This window comes from Triturus cristatus, chromosome 11 (assembly GCF_964204655.1).
Source record: "Triturus cristatus chromosome 11, aTriCri1.1, whole genome shotgun sequence".
NCBI lineage: Eukaryota > Metazoa > Chordata > Amphibia > Caudata > Salamandridae > Triturus > Triturus cristatus.
The window spans coordinates 505258902-505279733 of record NC_140594.1 but is presented as its reverse complement, the minus strand read 5'-3'; the positions used below and the strand labels follow the sequence as shown (position 1 = coordinate 505279733).

The following is a 20832-nucleotide window of genomic DNA, read 5'->3' as shown; positions in this document are numbered from 1 at the left end:
CTGTAGGGCTGTGATATCCTGGCTGGTATGCTGGACCAAAGGGGATGTCCATAGGCCTCTTGGTATCCACATCCAGTGAAGCAACCACCAATCACAGACAGCCGCTAGTGACAACAGGCGGAGCACAATGGCAGCAGTCCGAGGATCTGAAGCGCACAAGAAATATGTCAAACTTCTGAACAATAAATGTTTCCTTTCCACAATAGTTATACTTTTTGCTCTCCTCATCCAGCTAGTTGTGGGATGGCTTTTGTTACTGACCTCTCCCCCAGCTCCTCTGGTTACGACACCGACACCTGCGGAACATCTCCACTCCACCTTGTCACCCCATGAACTACCACGACTCCTGGAATTCATGAACAATACTTTTGTACAATTATTGCACTAGCATCAGCTTGTGATTAATACTTCGAACTGTTGGGTATATGGGCTCATGCCACACTCTATGAAACACACTGTCCCCTATCTCGTCTATCCATTTTCTGTTTTTGGGTCCTGTCTGGCTTGGAGGATGCTCGTCACTGATGCATATACGATCAATGGAACAACGAGCTCCATCATTGGCGATTTTTATGACACTTTCACCCGAAACAGAACAGGCAATGCCCTACTACGACATCTGACATCTTTAACATTTCTCATGCTGAACTCAATGAGATGGTTGTGTTGAACACCTTGAGTAGAATCATCTTTTCTCGCTTCCGGTCCAGACGCAAAGTTCCCACCAAATTGCAGGCTTTCAATGTGATCAGCACGCATGGCCAGGTGTGCCTGAAGGGATTGGGGACCCGGGAGGTAGGAGTCAGTGACTGCGCAATAGTCAGTACACTGAATATTACCTCACCACCACTCCTAATCGCCTCTCCAAATACATATTTTGTTTGTGGACAGTCGGCTTATACCTGGATTCCTGGAAATAGGTCAGGGGAGTGTTATTTGGCCTTTCTACTCCCCCCTACCTTTACTACTGTTGGGACGCATCACTTGACCAATCCCCACCTCCACCATCGTATGCCTAGGGGAGTAATTGAAGCCGATGACACTGCAGGACGGGAGGAGGGGGACTTCTTCAAAGGTTTCCTGCAGTTCTTGGGTCCTATGGTCAACAGCCGCAACATACGACACCTTACCCGAGTGGTGGAGGCAACCATTAATGAAACAGCAGGGGCATTGGGCAACATCACCGCGGAGCTTCAGGCGGACCGCCTGATGACACTACAACATCGAATGGTACTTGACATCATCCTTGCTGACCGTGGTGGTGTATGTAAACTGATCGGCTCCAGCTGCTGCATTTACATACCTGATAACGCTCCATCAGTCTATCTAGCTATCCAACGTCTGCATAAACTTTCCTCTGAGATTCATCAACAAGACGGTCCCTCATGGGCTGGATTTGGGGCCTCCTTTCCAGGTGGGGATGAGGGTTCCTCATTTTTCTTGCCTTGGGAATAGAAGTCATCATCTCATGCTGCCTGTGTATCCAGTGCTTGCCTATGCTTTGTGCTATGTGTACACAGGCCCTTAAAATTTCCCCAGTCAGTACACGTGACACCAACGTAAGGATAATGCTTCAACAAGAGATTGGCGACCTAATGCAGATAGACATTTCCTAAGAAACATGTTTTGCCACTCAATGGCAAAAGGAGGGTCTGAAGAAAATTAGTTTTCACTAGGTTCTATTAATTTCCTTACATTCCTCCATTCCTTGCCATCTCGTGACAAAACCCTGCCTACAGCCTCCATTTCTGTTGACGCTCAAAACTATCACATACCCAAGTCCCCCTGTTCTTTGCAGTTAGCCAATTCATCAACAGAAAGCCATGAGACACCTACACCCTGTGTAAACAAGCTTGTTTTTCATCTTCTGCTTCCTGCTTGGTAAACATACTTGACACCTTGAGCAGGTTATCTGGATAATGGTCTGACTGACCGAGCCTTGATCAAGCTGATTGAACAATGACCTGAATGCCGAGCCTTGATCAAGCTGATTGAACAATGGTCTGAATGCCGAGCCTTGATCAAGCTGATTGAACAATGGTCTGAATGCTGAGCCATGATCAAGCTGATTGAACAATGGTCTGAATGCCGAGCCTTGATCAGGTCATCAACTACAAACACCGTCTTGATCAGGTCATCAACTACAAACACCGCCTTGATCAGGTCATCAACTACAAACACCGCCTTGATCAGGTTATCAACTGCAAACACCGCCCTGATTGAACAATGGACTGAATGCCAAAAGAGTGGAGTAAAAATGTATATAAGGCTTGTTCGCTGTGGAGTAAAGCAGCAGCCTCCAGGGTTTTGTCTCTGACTAGCTTGGGACTCTGTTCCATAGCCCAGGCTATTGTAAGAAAGGTGGTTCTCTCTGCAGACAAAGGTTTCCGGGTCCACTTTATTATATAAGGAGAGTAAGAGTAGACTCGGGTGATTCCTGCACCGCCAAGCCCCCACTCCTCCTTAAGGTGGGCTTTTCTTGGTTCTACAGGGGAGAAGCATGTACAGCCGGGTGGAAAAAGGCAAGTGGTGTCGGACCCAAGAGCACGACCCTAGGAATGAGTTCCATACGGCGCACCAGGGCGGTGCAATAAGCATGTGTATCGGTGGTGTGATGCAAGCAAGATATGAACAAGGTGTCCAATTATGTAAACAACGTTGCCTTGGAAGGAGGCAGAACATCCCAAAGAACCCCCCACCCAAACAAACCCCCCACACACAATAAAATGATGCAACAGCAGGCGTGCAAAAGAACAGAAGAAATACAGTCAAACTCAAAGCACCTCAAAAGGAGGACACGAAAACCCATTTCCCTCCCTCCAACCGCCCACACCAACCCCCCAAACAAGTTGAGCAACCACCCACATCCACCCCGGGGAACTCCAACTTGTGGAGGGGGAATCAATAGCAAAAGTGGGAATCATCCCATGGAGGCATGGCGTCACTCAGCGTACACCCCTGCCCGAGATGGCAGGGTGGCCAAGCCAGACATAGAGGCAGACTACAGAATGCATCATAACCTAAAAAGGAAATTATGTGTGCCCGGCCCTCAGGCAAAGCAGCAGGAGGCATACAGTCAAGGAGCCAAGGAGGCACAATACGGACATGTCAAAAAGATAAACATACAGTCATGAAGGGAGGGATAGATAGCCATGAGCAAATGAGCTCGAGTCAGTCATTATCGCTGAGGTTGGCTGCGTCTGGATCCTGAGAATTAGCAGGTGTGGAGCGATGGGTGCAATCCAATTTCTTAGCGAAGGCGACGGCACCCTGAGGATCTGGGAAGACCAGAGTCTTGGAGCGCTGCCAGACCCGCAGCTTGGCCGGATAAGCAAGAGAATAGGAGATCTCATGTTTTTGTAAAATGTGCTTTGCGGGCAGGAACTCGCGGCAGTCAGCCTGTACCACCTTAGTGTAGTCGGGGTAGAATGACAGTGAGTTACCCTGGTGCCGGAAGTCACCCCTTTCCTTGGCCGTCCGGGGAATTGCATCGCGGTCCCTGAAATTTAGTATTTTTGTGATGATGGGACAAGCTGGCAGTCCGGGGGCAGGACGAGGGCCAAGGGAACGGTGCGCTCTTTCCACAATGAAAACCGGGGAGAGCACGTCGCCAAACAGTTCACGCACCAGTTTCTCCATGGAGTCTTCCATCCGCAAAATGTTGGTGGACTCTGGCACCCCTGTGAAGCGGAGGTTACTCCTGCGGGAGAGCGCCTCCAAATCTTTGTTCTTGGAGCAGATGAGTTCAAGGATTTTGTCCATTTGGAGGAGTTTTTGGCGGTCTTGAGTGGCAGCATCCTCACCGTCGGAGACTCTTGACTCGACGTGTAGCAGGCGATTGTCGTGGCAATCCACACGGGATTTGAACACGTCCAGGCAGGAGGATAGCTGTTCCAGCTGGGTGGCGATACCAGATACCACGGACTTGACCTCCAACATGATGGCTTTGAGGTCGTCTTCACGTGAAGCGTCCATCTCTGTGGGGGCAGCCTGGTCACCCCCGTCGATGATAGCGCCCTCCTGGCACGTCTGTCTGTGCTGATCGAATGTGAGCCTGGGTTGTTTGGGGTCAGTCTTTCCCATGACGGCCACCAGATAGGAGGAGCGCACAGGGGAGCACAACAGGGGGAGAGGGGACATTGTCCAATCCTGTAGCGGCCTAAGTGTAGGATCTGTGGTGACGGTAGGTAAAGTAGAGGAGGAATCCACAAACCGACTGCCTGAAGGGGTCTTGAGCCAGACCTCCGACCAGAGTGGCAGGTGAGCAGGGGGGTGTGCCACCACGTTGGCAGAACGAGACCAAGGAGTAGGTCAGTAGCAGAGTCCCTCACCCTCACCCGGGTTATCTAGGCGGGGAGTGCAACCGGGGGGGACAGCGGGGATGCAAGGAGGACATACGGCTTATCCCCACGTGGCCAGTTCCATCAGGCACAGGGCCTGGGCTAAGTGAGCATTGCGAATAGTGGGGAGCGAGGTCTCGTGGTTAGCGCGCGCGCCCCCAGCCTCACCGCGGTAGCCCCCGTGGTCAGAGCACTCATCCCCAGTGATGGTTGTTGGCCTCTGCGGATAGAAGGAGGCAGGTGGAGGCCAGGCAGAAGGAGCAGGCAAACACAGGTGGAGCCAGCGAAGCTCGCGGGCCACTAGCAGTGATAGCCAGCAGAAGCATCCAGATCAGGACGGCCGTCGGTCGCGGGCCCCACCCAATGCCAGCAGTCCACAACAGGTGTACACCACGGCAGGCAGGGCGGAGGTGAGCTACTGGTTGACACGGGGCCACAGGATGACCACGCCAAGAGCCAGGTGGACACAGCAGGAAGGGTGGCAACCCGCAGCAGGGGGTTGCGAGATGCCTCAGCAGATGTGGGAGAGCCAGCGGGGCTCAGCAGGAGGAGCAGGCTGGTACAGTCTGAGCAGGCGAAGTGTGTATACAGATGAAGGGAGGGCATGCAGAAGAGCCCAGAGCAATACGGCCTCCGATCGTTGGGCCCACCAGTAGGCCGCGGTCCGCAGCAGGCAGACGCTTAGGCGGGTATGGCGGAAGTAGGCAAGCCGCCAGAGCGGCAGCCGCAGGAAGACTCAGCCGGGAGCCAGGCAGCCGCACAAGGAGAGGGAGCCGCCCGCAGCGGGGAATCGCGGGGAGCACACCACCCGCTTTACCCAGCCCGATGGTGGACGACCTCCACAGCGGGCGCCAGAGGACTGTGCGAGGTGCCCGCCCTTGAGAATGGGCCGGGTGGTGTGACACGCGTGCTCCCGATCCCACCGCAGCGCCCCCCACTGCAGCGAGACTCACTGGCACAGAGGTTGGAGGCGGAGGTGCGGCATACAGGATAGGATGACAGCTTCAGTTGGATTGCAGGCAAGCAGCACAGGCCGAATTCGGCCAGGCGTTCGTAATGCAGGGCCCAGGCCTAGGACCCCCGTAGCGCCGGATCAGAGCACCACAGGGTCGCAGGGCCTTGGGAGGTGGATCAAACTGTGCCCCAGAAGGAGGTAAGCAGCAATGACTGGTGTTAGAAATTGGATTTCTGGTTGGCTAGGGCTTGCGCCAAAGCCAGGCAGAAACCACCACTCTAGTCAGGGCTGGGGAGTTACACGCCAAAGATAACCCCTGCTCACCCCCTTGGTAGCTTGGCACGAGCAGTCAGGCTTATCCCGGAGGCAATGTGTAAAGCGTTTGCGCGCGCACCCAGCAACAACACCCAAGGCCCACCGCAAAAGAAACTCCACACAAGGTATTATATAAAAATAGCCTTTGTATTATACCAAAACACATTAGATAATATTCACACAATTTACACTGTGCCAACTGGCACTGGGCAGAATTTTACAAGGGACTATTTACACGGGACAGGGACACATGGACCACTGTCAGAATCAGCACAAATCACCAATTGTACATATAGAACATATACTCACTGTGGCACAAATTATCACTGTAGAGCACAACCAGTAACTACTGGCGCAATAATGACCTCAGCGTCATCACACTAGCATCAGGTATAAAACCTATCCTGCATCCATCACAGGGGCATAAACACATTATGCAATTTCTCAGTAGTCTAACGCATTAGACTTAACTACCTAAGTATAACTACTCTAGGGGCGTACATCACACAGGGAAGTATTATCTCCCTAACATCAACCTAAACAGGTGAAACAACCTCTAATCATAGAAGATCACATTTAGAGGAATAACACAGTGTGCGTAAAACATACTACATGAATTACATTTCCTAGCACCACATCACATTAGCACAGGGTCTCCTACAAAGACCATAGTAGAGGCATACATTACATTAGGGCCTGGCCCCCCACAAACCTTCCAGTCCCCCTTGGCCAACTGGCCTTCTCACTAGGGCCCAAGATGCCCTGTGTCCAGAATGTCAGGGCTGCTGCACCTGCAGCAGAACAAAACGCGTACCATTGCGCTAGGGCAAAAGGAGTGAACCTCACTCCTGTCTCACACAACATGCCCCTCAAGGGAACCTTGCCTAAACGTTGCAGCAGGCACAAAGTGCTGCGCAGCTGTGAGGACCACATGTGGGCCCTGGGCACTCACTGGCCCTCTAAACAACTGGAGCCAACCGTTGCAGCTGCCCTCTGTCAAGCGAAGCAGCTGGCGCAGGAGCACGAGCACCGACAATGTGCTCCGATCTCTGAGGCCCCACTGGGCTCCCTGGGATGAAACTACCCCATAGACGTTGCAGCTGCCCTCTAGCAAAACGGGGCAGCTGTGGAAAGGAATATGGCCACGGGGGGCGGACATCGCCAATATGCCCCGACGGGCCCCTCTTATCAGGGACTCTCAGGAGAAAGAAATGGCCCCCAAAGTGAGGCAGTGGCCCGCTACGGCGGCGCCACTGGAGAACTGGCCCCCTCGTTGGAGCCCCCACTTACCGGGCTCACTGGGACTCCTCTGCTCCCGGGTGCTCTGCTCCTTTTCACCCGGGCCCCCTCCTGGGATCCGGGACTCCAGAGTGGTTGGCGCAGGGCATCCGCGGGGCTCTCTCTCTCCACTAGGAGAGCCCCGCACACCGGCAGAATCCTTTGCGGCGCGGGGCTTCCCTTCGTTGGCGGCCTCATCGCCTTCCCTCTTCACCCGGGCCCCCTCCTGGGACCCGGGACTTCTCGATGGAGCCTGCGAGGCTCTGGGACCTCGGTTTGCCGGGAAATGGCCGCACTTCCACTTCCGCTTCCGTCCAGCGGCCCCGCCCACAACCAGGCGGGCCGCAGACTCGAGGCGATTTTCAAATGTGGCTCGGGCCGTGGCGGTGATTTTGTTTCCCAGCAATATAACGCGGGGTGGGCACCCGCAAATTAAAGTAACAGAAGCGGGGTGGCACCCGCAAAGTAAAATAACGGAGGCGGGGTGGCACCCGTAAATTAAAATAAAGATGAAGCGGGGTGGGCACCCGCTCCGGCAGCATTTCGGGGGAATCCTTACGATGGGGATTCCCTCCCCACAGATGGCAGCACATCGCTGCGGAGCTCCAGCGCTCCTACGGGGCAAAATAAAGCGATATAGCGCTCCCCAGGCGCTAGAAGCAAGGGAAAAGAGATAAAGCGCCCCCCAGGCGCTTGGACAGCAACCAAAAGGTCCTGGAGACCTCAGGGGGGCAATGTAGGGCCCAGGGGCCAGCACACAGGGCCCTCCAGCAAGGAGGCAGCCCCCATGGCGGTCCCTCCTGGGCCCCACCAGCAGCAAGCCCCCTCCTGTTAGGATCCAAAGCAGAACATTTTGTAAGGGGACACAGCCCCTTTTTATACACAGATCACCTTTGTTTCAAGGTGCAGGGAAGGGGCGAACCAGATGCAACTGGTTCTTGAGCACTTTGTTTTACTCAGCCCCTCTCCCTATTCACAGAACAGGCCAGGGTCATCAGTCGCACCACAGGGGGCGGAGCCAGCATTGTGTGGGGAAAGCCCAGCCCTATTCAGGTCCCAGGTGTACTCCTCCCACCCTTCTGGCTGCTGATCTCCCCATTCACCACTGGATGACTCCTCCTGACTCTGGGGATTCCCTAGCCCGTCACATGACCTCAGGCAGCCAATCGCCAGACAAGGCACTCATCTCACACTGCACACAGAAATGCCCACTTCTAGAAGTGGCACTTCCACACTAGGTACATTGACGCCGCACACATCATCGCGCAGCATTTCATCACACGAGCCGGCACATACCAAACTCGGCCCTGCACTCCCCACGCATCAGGAACTAACATGGTCACTCAGATCCCCCATGCATTCCTATGGGAGGGCAGGTCAGTCTCACTCAATGTAGCCCAGAGCGCACGCACTTTCCACTGGGACACAGTGTGAAAGCGCCTAGAGGCCTAAAACCACTAGTACAACACAGGAAAAAGGCTAGGATAATGCAAAAAGTTCTAGGGGTGAACTTGCCAGAAGGGCCAAGTCCAACAGCAGGGCACCAGTTGACGATGGGCAATAAATCTGCAGGATTTTTTGCGGATTTCAGGCTTTGCCTGCAGAGCCCACTCAAGGTGCGGCCATCTTGCAGCCGGCTAAGCCACGCCCCCTTCTATACTACATAATCTTGCTCATTTAGAAGTGGCAGATCTAACTTTCAGTCTTCCAATTTGGTTTATCCATTGATTACTGGTATAGATTGTTTTTTTGTTAAACAACCCTTCCTTTTAAAACAGGCTTGAATTTCAGCGTATCTCCTATTATCCAAGTGTGCCACTGGGCGGGTTTCATCTGCAAGCATCTGGAACTCGAGGCAATACAATATGATGATTAAAGTCTGGCTGTTATTTACCCTATGGGAAGGTAGATGCCAGAGCACTTAGTAACTACACGGTGGATGGAGACTTTCCTAGAACAAGCATTGGCATAGCCAATAGGTCTCGCCTTTGGGACCTTATAAGTGTTTAGACATGCAACAGTTGATGTTGTTGCACCAAGGATATTGTACTGCATAACTAAATACTTAAAAGGTTCCAAAGGCGAGACCTATTGGCTATGCCAATGCTTGTTTTGTTTTAGCAGAAGGTTGAGTGTGTCTGAATGATGCAGATATGCCCAACTACAGTGCTTCAGCTTGTTGTAGTTTCTACTGTGCATCAGGACATGATCATATTTGCTTTTTCTGCACAAGAATGAGATGGCTCATCAGAGATGGTAACTCTCTTCTTTGGAAGTTGGGAGACAGTATCTTTTTAGGCAGTAAAAAATATACTTTCTCTTGTCCTTTTTGGATCGGGCAGATAATACAGCTGCCCTGTGGCTAAGTCCTCCTGGTGGTTTGAAGATCTCGACAGAGCAGTAGTGGTGGAAGCAGGAGCAGACGCCTTTGGTTCTTGTTTTGTGTTGGTAGTATTGGCTTGACTTTAGGAAGTAATATGGGCTAATACTCTCCCTATCCAAAGCCGATTTCCTTTATGCGTTTGAGTTTACATTTTGCACTCGTTGGGAAAGGCCCCAGTTAGGGGTTGCTCCCTTATACCCCGCAGAACCAGCATCAGTTATACCCTGAGAGTACCAGGTGGACTGAGAGTACCGGGTGGTTGTTGAAAAGGTAAGACCATGAAAGGTACAACCAAGGACAAACTCCTCTCGGCCGCATCTCTAAACCACATGAATGCAATTACAGAATGTATAGATCGGCTAAAGATTTTCACTGTAACTGGGAGCCAGTGAGTCAGTGTTGCACAGTCACTGGGAACTCACTCCTCCAAGGCATCTCCTTCCCGACCTCATTCTATGGCCCGTCTGATCTGGACTGGCGACTCATGATGTTTTCAGCCCCACTTAGTGCATGCACTGAAGCTTGAATTCCCATTAGAGGTCAGAGTTAGAGGTGAATGTGAAAGGTCTAATTTAAAGCACCGAATTCGGAAACTTGTGGTCTTGATCCCTATTAATATATTTATTTTTTGTTAGCAAGCATGGGCTTCCCGTCTGGTGTAGAACCTCTGAATCTCTTTTTCCATTGAAAGTATGGGTAGCAAATGAGTGGGTATTTCCTTTTGACTTGTTATTATTTTAGTTAAGGTTTGGCCAATGCATTGTAAATGTGCAGGGCTGAATCAGTTGGGCAGCTGAGCGCCATCCATGAACATCTGTGCGAGGCCGGGATTATGCAGTTTTAAGTGCGAAAGCCGGTTAGTGGTAGATTATATAGTGTATTAATCGCAGCTGGGTGGAAGCAATATGGGGAATATATTCATGTTTCGGACCATAGTCTTTCGAAGCCTCACATAGGCGTCTGATGTTGTGCACACACACCAGAGGTATGAAAGGTGATCAATGATATGGATTACTTTTAGCCACACACAGTTTGCAACCCATGAATTTTCAGAAGTCTCAGAAGCAAATTGAGGAATCATTTTAGTATGGTGCACTCTTTTATTCAGGCAGATGTACTCTTCACCTATTGGATTTAGTTGGAATTCAAATTGGTGGGCACTTTCCATGTTGATCAAATCACCAGATTGCTGTCTCCACTTCACCTATTTTGGAAACAGTTGTCACAATCAACTAATTAAGCTGAAAAGCAAATCGTGGAAAGCACAGAACTTCAGAAAAAAATCAAAGCAGAAAGCTGGGAATCAATCAAATGAATGCAAAGCAATAAAAAAGCAGCAAGCAACTAATGGCCTATAAATGACTCGCTGTTCTTTTAACAACTATAAACTAAAAACAAGTAAAGTATCCTGTATGTTTAATACAGTTTATTTGAAAGTGTAAGGTTGATTAGTAATAATATTAGAGTGAAAATGTAAGCGCTTTGAACACTACATTATTGTGAAACATATCCGCTAAAATATCTAAACCTCCCGAAAAGCAAACAAAAATGTAGCCTCTAATTGAAAAGGTGCGTGCATGTATTGGGGCATATTTAACAAAGTCGAGATGGACAGCGCTATCTGTGTGTATGTGCAAAACTTAATAGCAGGGGGAGGGGAGAGAGGAGAGGGCCTGCGCCAGTTTCCCTTGTGGGAGCGAGCATCATCTGTCTGAAAGTTAATTACAAACAGATGGTTTCAAAGCTCGCTCCCACAAGGCTATCACCAAACGTGCTCGCGTTGCCATTGAAAGCAATGCAATACGTGCACGTTTTTGGCAGAAAAAGCAAATCGATTTCAAGAGGTCTCCTCCTAATCAGCCCATGTGCGCTGCTTAGGCGAGACCTAAAAAGGAATATACACCTTAAGCTTCTACCAAGTAAACAGGTCCCAGATATTTGTACAATATGTCTACCCATTTATGTGCTAATAAATTGCCCCACCAATTCACAGGAACTTACGTGTGCAAGGTGTCCCCAGAGCATGTGTTAAAAATCCTCTCCTTCAACCGTAAAGTGTGGGCATGCGGCATGTATGTGTGGAAAAATAACACGGTTACATACACTCTATGTAAATAATATTATTGAGTGGGTGTAAATCTAGCATTACTATAGGTGTGAGGGGTAGCTCTAAGCATGGGAGTCCAGTCCCAGTCTGTGACTAGTGCCACTATATCCCTTGACCCTTTACCCCGCAACCTTGACAGTTCACATTTGGGGTGTGTGACTATTGCTTTGTATACAAGAGTAATCTCTTTATGTTTCACATCAATCATACAAATTCTCTTTAAACAGCCATGTGATGAGGCTGTTATGCACCGCACTTCTACCAGTTACATATTGCAGCCACCACCGCCCCATACTAGAGGAAGTATCTCACGGGAACCCAATGCTCATGAAATACGCTCTGACAAACAAACTGTTCATCCACAGGCAGATCCCACAGAGACCAGCCCCTTCTCTTCCCCAACACACAAGCCACTACAATTATCCACATGTGACTGCTGCAGCAACCCTTGTGTTTGTTTCGCTTGCCCTAAGTTGGCAGGGTATGCCCAGACGTGGGTTCCGTGCTCACTTAGCCGCTAGATTCAAGCCAGCCTGGCAGGTGAGGGATGTTACCCCGAAACCAGTCTCAGGATGCTTGTTTACAGTCCATGGAAGACCTGACTTGGCACTTCAGGCTGGACTGTTCCCATGAGGAACACGGTCAAGACTCATTTGCATATAGCTGGGTCTGAACTAGGGTGGCGAAGTGAGCTAAAGAACGATAATGGATTCAACCCAGATCTGTGACTTGAGGGAGTGTCTGAGAAGTTTCAGCACTCTGTCCATCATCTCCTTGGGTTTGCCCAACTGCAGCAACCCTCCAATTGGTAATTCACAGGTATACAGGAGCTTTACGTGTGTTCTCTGTAGTGCTGTAGACCACACATTCCGTAATATTTGAACCAACATCTCCTCATTTTAAAGAGTGTGCTTTCCTAAATAGACTAAGTTATAGCTCCAGTATAGCAGAACTAGAGGTTCCAGTGGTTTCAAGCCCCCATAATGGATATCCCTCCATCTCACTGCCAAGTGCTGTTGTGTCATGATGCGCAATAGCTACATATCAGGAGCAGAGCCACCAGTCCCACTTCATCCACTGGAAGTCTAAGTTTAATCAGTACAATCCTGTGCCTCTGTAATCCCAAGGTGAGGGTCGAAAGAATGCTATCCACCTCCTTGAAAGTAGCACTGGGTATTTGTATTGGAAGACCAGCAAAAATATAACAACATTGGCTAAAATACCATCTTTGAGATTGTAATTATTCCAGTAACAGACAAGGGAATTGTAAGCCAAAAATGCATTGATTGTCATAAAGAAGTCACAGCTGTTTTAATGTTCTCATCAAGGAACTTGTCCTGTGCTTGAAAATCTCACACCCCAGGTATCTACAAGTATTTGCCTCCCAGCAGATGTTATCCATAATCTAGGGAAGTATAGGCCCAATCTTGGCAGAATGCAATAGAAAAGTGTCAGCTTGCCCCAGTTCACCCTCAGGCTCAACAACCTTACAAATTGCTCCAGTGCCTCAAATGCACCCTTCATATCTGCATGCTCACCCTGCACATGGAGCAGCATATCATCCGCATACAGAGAGACATACAAGGGCAATCCATTTAACATGAGACCTTAATGACAGATCTCCTGCCTTGGCAATAAAGCCAGTAACTCAACAGTGATGGTGAACAATGCAGGTGAGAGTAGACAGCCCTGCCTCAAGCCCCACACACCAGGCATTTCTCTGAAATAACCCTTTCCATTTTATTACGAGCTGTTGGATAGGCATATGGCAAGTGTGGCCATTAAAAAAAGTAACTGCCTATCCTCAAACTGGCCATAACTTTTTACAGAAAGTCACACTGCAGGGAACTGAATGCCTTTTCAATCTCTATTGCAAGTGCAAATGCCTTGTGGTAATCCCATAATGAGGAGTGTAAAGCCTATATGAGCCTTTTTGTATTAGAGACTGAACTAAGGGAGGGAATTAAGCCTGTCTGATCAGGTTCAATCAGTCTGATTAGACTATGGAAAATGCGGTTTGCTAGGGTTTTACTAAGAATCTTACAGTCCACATTTAGGATAGATAACGCTCTGTATGATGTCATTAATCTCTATCTTTTTTTCAATAAGGTGACAATCATCGCCTTGGCCATCACAGTTGGGATTCGCCCAGGAACTCTGGCCTCATTATGTTCTGCAGGCAATGCCAGGGCAAGATCATCAGCATAGGTGGTGTAGCATTTGATAGGTAAACTGTCCGACCCAGGCACCTTTCCCTTAGCTAATGGCTTTATAGCACCTCGTATTTCTTGGCGTGTTATGTCCCCTTCCTGGCTGATCGTTTTTTCACCAGACATGCGTATCTGAATGGCCATCACACACTCATGCATGAATTGAAAATTTGGGGTGTCCCTAGTAGTGTATAGCTGTGTATGAGAAGTTCTAAATGCCTCTTTTATTCCGCCTGCGTAAATACCAGGTTCCCGCCAGCATTGCGAATTTTGAGGATCGTGGAGCCTTTACTGTCTGGATTAGCTAGCTAAACCAGCAATCTCACCCTGTTATCATATATGAATGGTAGTGATACTTCTTCAAGGGATCTATCAACTCGAACAGCTTTTTCCCTTCCACAGACAGAAGGCGACTAGCATCTGGGTTCATTACCACCTTAACCTCCAAAGCATCTAAAAGATTGTCTTGCTGAACAACCTCCCTGTTAATCTGTGCCCAGACCCCCACTAGTGTAGAAATGCAATTACTCAAAATAACTTTCTTAAACACTTCCCAGTCAATCAGCGGTGAAGAAGCTATGTCCTTGTTTTTACTAGAGTAAGAATGAATGGCATCTCCCAGCTCAGCATTGAAGGCCTGATACTCAAGAGCCTCCATGTTTAATTTTCAGGTCAGTATGTCCGCCCTAGCAATATCAATGTCCCAGCTAATCATTAATAACAGAGGACTGTGGTCTGAATGGGATGCTAAATACTCGGCCGGAATCACTCTTCCATGCATAACGTTATTATACGGAAACGTATCAAGCAGTATGTGCAAATCATGCATACCAGAGTAAAACAAGTACTCCCTGCTTAGTAGATTGTGTGTTCTCCACGAGTCCAAGAGGCCCCCTGCCAGTTCCATCCAGAGAAAAGCCCAGCCAATCTGTCAATCAGCAAGGAGGGCAGGCATGTGATCTGTCGAGCATAACATCCTCTAAACAATTGAAATTTCTCCCAAAACAACCCAGTGAAGAATGGTGGAGGAAAGTGCCTCTTTTTGCATGGTCACCCCCTAATTTTTTGCCTGATATCTGATGCCTTTCGAATGTGCCCTGGGTCCCTACCAATCAGGTTCTTTCCTGAAACTGTACCATTACTCCCACAATTGGTGCACCTCTGGCCCACTTATAAATCCCTTGTAATAGGAACCAGTGGTACCAAGGGTCTTGTGACCAGAGAGGGTCCCTTAGGGCTGCAGCATGTATTGTGCCACCCTAGCGGACCCCACACCTAGCACATACACACTGCCATTGCAGGCTATGTGTTGTGGTGCCATGCCTACTCTCACTATCTGTGGCATAGGTAAGTCCCCCTTTTGGCAGGCCTTCCAGCTCTAAGGCAGGGTGCACCATACCACAGGTGAGGGCATAGCTGCATAAGCAATTTTGCCCTCAAACATCTGCGTCCATTCTTGGACACTGTAAGTGCAGTGAAACCATTTTGAGTAAATGGGCTGGGAGTTCGAACTGCACAGCTCCATGGTGGCTTTAGTAATGTCTATCAAACTTCTCAGCATAATAAACCCACACTGATGCCAGTGAGGGATTTATTATAAAATGGAATCACCCCTCAAAAACGACCAACTTTTAGTGTATTGGCTGACCAGTCCCTGCCAGCTAGCCACCAACAGACAGGTTTCCCACTTCATGGGGTGAGAGCCTTTGTGCTCTCGGAGGTCAGAAACAAATCCTACTCTGGGTGGAGGTGCTTCACACCTCCCCCTTGTGGGAACAGCAGCACTTGGCGGTGAGACTCAAAGGCTCCCACCATGTTTATGCTAATTTGGGCCGCTCCAACCAGTCCTCAGCCCTCTTTTTGGCTGCAGGACAGGTGGGAAAATTAGCCAGCAGAGACAAGGTGTCTACCTGGCCTTGCCACACCCCTAGGGTGGCCAGGAACTGAGGTGAACCCCTCTCTTTAAAATTCTCCATCTTGGTTGGGAGAATTAGGACCAATAGGGATAAGGATTTGCCCCTCTCCCCAAATGAAGGGGACACCTGAAGGGTGTAGTCATCCTAGGGGACAGCAACCATTGGCTACTGCCCCTGACCTCAGTAGCATCCTTAAATTTAATATTTAAGGGCTCCCCGAACCTTGTTCCTGAGAATCAATGATCTAAGAAGAAAGACAGAAGAGCAGTTCCGCAGCGAAGAAAGAAGACAACTGACTTGGCCCCAACTCTACCAGCCTGTCTCCCGCTTGAAGGACCCTGCTCACAGAAACCAGGTTGTCCTGCACCCAGCAACCTCCGAGAACCCCAGAGACTTGAGCTGCTTTAGACAAAGACTCTTTTCTCTCATGAACACTAGATTTGTCCAGAAAGAAACAAACCCAAGTACACTGGATCCAGTGGGATCCACAACACTTGCACCACTCTGCAACCAACACCCACAGCCCGAGTCCAGGTGGCCCAACAATCCAGTGACTTCTTCCTGGTGATCCTGACCTAAGATCTAGCATTGGACGACCTCTCCCACGACGCCTGCAGCTCATCCTGAAGGGTCCTACCAACTGTGACTGGATCCGGTGAGAGAAACCTGATGCCTCAAGACATCCCTTCACCCGCAGCCCCCAGGCTTTGGAGTGCTCAACCTACTGTGCCCTGGCATCCCCCCACTATCCAACTCACCTCTGCAGTTGTTGGATTTCTTCAGCCAGTCTTCTGGACCAAGCCTGCAGCCTTTGTCTCCGAGCGGCGATCTCCATTGATTCCTAACGGGCACCTGATGCCCCATTTTCACCCTGCCGCCCCTGTGCTGCTGGTGGTGCAGTCTTGGTGCTACTTGGTTGTCCCTACAGTGCTGACCTCAACCCCCGAGGCCTGTGTCCCTGAACTGAGGGTACTTACCTGCAACCGGTGCCTCCTCGGGGTATCCCTAGCTCTCTTGGCTAACATTGAACCCAGTATCCTGTGCACCCGGCCACCCCAGTGCCGCTGGAGTTGCAGTACATACCTTGGTCCGACCCTTGCCCAGTGTTGGTTAAACCCTCTGAAGACCAAACTTGTAAGTCGAGTGCTTACCTGAAAATTACTTAGCGGTCTTTCCTACCCTGGGATTGCATTGGTTTTTCTCTGTATTGCACTAAGTGTTGGTTCCGAGAAGAATACAAAGTATATCTTTGACATTGATAAGTGTTATAGGCAACTGGCAAGTCTTTTGAATGCTTATACAAACATTTGCCAACTGTACATTGAAAGTATTACAATTCTGAAAAGTCTACTTACCTGTAACTGAGATCCACTGGACTCCTAAAAAAAAAGTAACCGAAGTAATATTTTTGCAAACATTGGCCTGGATTTAGTGATCGAGTGTGTGTTCCTGCCTTGCATGAGTGCGTACAACACATCCATTCACACTACCCTACGATAAGCCTAAATGCTCAGCCCAGCTTCCACTAAATTGAGAGTAAGGTAGTATCTACTTTATCCACTGCTACACCTTTGGGGATTTACTGGACTTTGTGCACCCTATATCTCTTTTTGATATAATATATACAGAGCCAGCTTCCTACAAATGATTTATAGTCGCAAGAAGGGGAGTCATATTCTCCAGGAAAGCCATCTTTTTGTTCAAAGTTTGGGGCATAAATATTGACGATTTGTATATCCTTAATCTCAAATCCGCCTCCCAATATTATGTATCCGCCTTCAGTGTCAATAATCGCAAGGTGTGGCTGGAATGGAGTACCAGGCAGAATCCAAACTAAACACTCCATGGGCGAACACAGAGTAGATGTTGCAATTCACCTTTTCCCACCAAAAGCTTTTGTGAAGTGTGCACCCCTGTCAATGTGAGCAGTCTTATAGAGTCATCCTTGCCGGAATTCAAACCTTCAGATGTCTGCACAGGTCGACAGTGAACCTTCAACCGGATGAGCGATCTACTCATATGGTCCCTTGTCTTTGTCTTGCTCCTCAATAGCTATTTCTGTTCTGCAGTGAAAAGGAATGGATATAAGACACAAATTACAGAAAATAAACCAACCTTTTCCAGCGAAAGGGGTAACAAAAAAGCAAGCCAGGATTATCTGCTCTGCATGTCCTTGGTTTAGATCCATTAACATGACATCTAAAAAGTGACTTCTACATTTTATAGCAGTCTCTCGGAGTGATGGACGCCCTAATCCTGCAGGACAAAAGGCGCCTGCCGAAAGTTTTTTTTTAAAATCCCTATCTCGCCGATCAATAAAATACTAGCTTGTTGCTTATCTGTGTTGCTGCTTGCCCTTCCCAACCAGTCCCCCTGCCACACTTCTGCTTGTTAGTAGCAAACGTCCCCATAGCACAGGTGTGTCTAGGCCTGCAGTGATGAACACTTTATCAGAAGCTTCAAAAAGTCGAAGTTTATATTTCCTGTAAAGGATATATAAGATGCCTGGCCGTGGTGGGAGGCAAAAAATCAGAGTGGACAGTCGTTTGTTTTCCTGGGCTTCTAATATACAGTCATGCCAGTGGGTCTCTCTCAAGAAACAAGCAGAACAGGTTGGCAGGCACAGCATGAGCATCAAGAAATACCCCTGGCACTACTGTTATTCGTGCCATTTAACAGCGCTCCAGGTTGCTTCACAACTAGAATAACGAAAATCCAGGTACATATGCACACTAGGCTTATTTTTTAGATTTTCTGTGTACGCATTTGATGGGAATTTAAATCCCACTCATTCCATGCGTGGCACTTGAAAAAATAAATGTATTGTGTGCGTGGGCGTGCCTGTGTCTGCATTTAAATAAAGAGAGATTCTAATTGGTGCCTAATAAGCATTTGACTATATCCAATTCCACAAGTCCATACTTACTGCGAGAAACATTGCAAAAAATGAAGCTTGCCAATCTACAAGGCTTGTCATTAACCTCACACCACTAACCAACTAGTCTGCACTCTAATGACCTTGTTTACATTTGTGTCATATTCACTATGTCCTCTGATAAAAAGGTAGGAGCACTATGTCCTGATACAATTTTCTTGCACAACAGTAATTAAGGTAGTAGTAAAAATCAATTAACCAATCAACAAAATATGGTGCTAAATATTGAAATACTTACAAAAAAAAGTACAGTGCTATTCTATTTTTGAATACCTTTTTGTGGAAAATAAAATCAAGTTTAGAAACTGATGCAGTTTTGCATTCTGAGGTGAAAATAGATAACCTGCAACCAGGAAGACATAGTAAACTGCATGTTTAAACTTATTCTTTTACATTATCTTTCCGGGGTTTTAAAGCCAGCCTAATATTATGCTGTGGTCGATTTTTGTGCTCTGTTTTAAACTGATTTGTCTTTTATGACTTTATTTTTAAAATCGAATAAAGAATATCTTGATTGATTGGGTGTAAAACTTAAAAACAAGATGGAAGTTTTGGGATTCAGATTGGACTGCTAAAGGAGAGAGATCCTTGAACATGAACCGCATAATCCACATGCAAATAATTACGACAGCAAGAGCTCTAATGTGTTTCTTTTTTTAATAGCCAGTTTACACTGTTACTTTGGCTTTCCCAGAGAAGATCTCCTTTTAGTTCCAAACTTCTAATGTACCTCTTGTGATGATCCAAGTCCCACACTATGGTGTTGTGTGCGCTAACGTGTGCATACTATAACATAAATGTCAAATTCTCATTAACTCAAAGGAAAGTTATGTACCCAGTTCAGTTGGACATCTGGGAGGAACACGGTCAGAATTAAGGATGTTTTCAACAAGTAGATTCAACAATGGCGAGGATATTCAAATTATAACTTTGTTTTTGGAAAGAAATAATACTGTTGCTACTTGTTGCCATAACTTGGATGTGGTAGAGTGCTCTTTTCGCTGTTCAGTCCTAGTTTCTAAAACGTATTAAATGCAAGTCACATGTTGTATTGGATGGGAAACATGCTCTTGAAACCTGATCAAAGAGATTTCCATCAATCATAATGTACAAGAAGATTTAACAATGAGATCGGTTCACGCAGTTTCCATGTGAGCCCAGACATTTTTCCGTTTGCTCCGAACTATTTTCCAGCACCCCTCTAAACTATCAAGAAATCAAACCACTGTTTTCTTAATATTGGCTAGAGAGGATGTGGTGAAATGGCAAGGTTTTTTTCCAAATGTAGTGGTCTTGCCCTGTGATTCAGAGTTTCTGGGCACAGCATATGAACAAGCTTTGACGATTACCAGGATCAAAGTGACTATTGGTCCTGCTGTAATGCTGCTGGGGGTGGCCCCGCATGACCAGCATGTGTTCCCTGGTCAACAAGGGTTGGTCATGCATTATAAGGGCGTGAAATCTTCTTTTATGTTTAAACCTTGGGGCGTGCCGAGGTAACTCATTTTTGTAGGCTCCAATGCAGATTTCTGTTCTGTAATTAAAACAGCCCAATGTCTATTAAAAACATTTGTGTTTTTCCCTCAAGAATAAATTTGTGTATTAGAAGAGCTGTCTAAGAGTACAGTAGTATATGCACCGATAAATCGTTTACAGATCCAGGCGGTATTTTGCTAGCCTTTCATAAGGTGTGTATGACCATAGCAGTGTTACTTTATGTTTTACGCAACCTTCTTCGGGGGGCACATAAGGAAAGAGGTTTGGTGGTGTTAGTCCCATTACATTACTGATTTCAACACCATTGGTCATATCTATATATGATGGTTTATTTTATTGTTATTGTAAAACATCACCTCGCCCAACCGCCGAATGGGCAAAAATAGAATCTTTCACAAAACATTGAAAAATTAAAATTATTGGATATGATCACTGAAATGATAATAAAGTTCAAGTTAAAGGTGAATTGTTCATGCTAGGTCATGAAAATGGGCCAGAATAGTGCAAGCCTTGGAGTGCATCCAGTGAAAGGCATGAATAGAATCCAGTACTCCATACCCACACACAAGAAAGTACTACCATCTAATGATATCCCTGGTCCAGATGATGGTAGCAAGATCTGAGCATGCCATTACCAGTGCCCCAAAACAGCAATTGAAAGTGCCAGGATAGAGCGCAGGCTCTCGCCATGCATTTCTAATTACCCCACATATAGTCATGAAATCTTCTATAACACCTTAGATACTATCACTGTAACATTTTCAATTAAATTATTGATGAGAACGCTGTGCATGCCATTGGAGCAAGTTAAAGTTAGCTAAGGGTACGAATTATAGTTACTTTAGATAATTATAACTGGTGAATTTCAGTGGTTTTCAACATTTAAAACCTTATGT

The 20832-nt window shown here is 47.7% G+C and overlaps 1 protein-coding gene across 1 annotated transcript in view; it reads right to left on the bottom strand.

Annotated features, from left to right (window-relative positions):
* Positions 1-20832, bottom strand: part of LOC146784490 (CD5 antigen-like) — a 631002-nt gene that overhangs the window by 554390 nt on the left and 55780 nt on the right. The gene's annotated exons all lie outside the window — the stretch shown is intronic.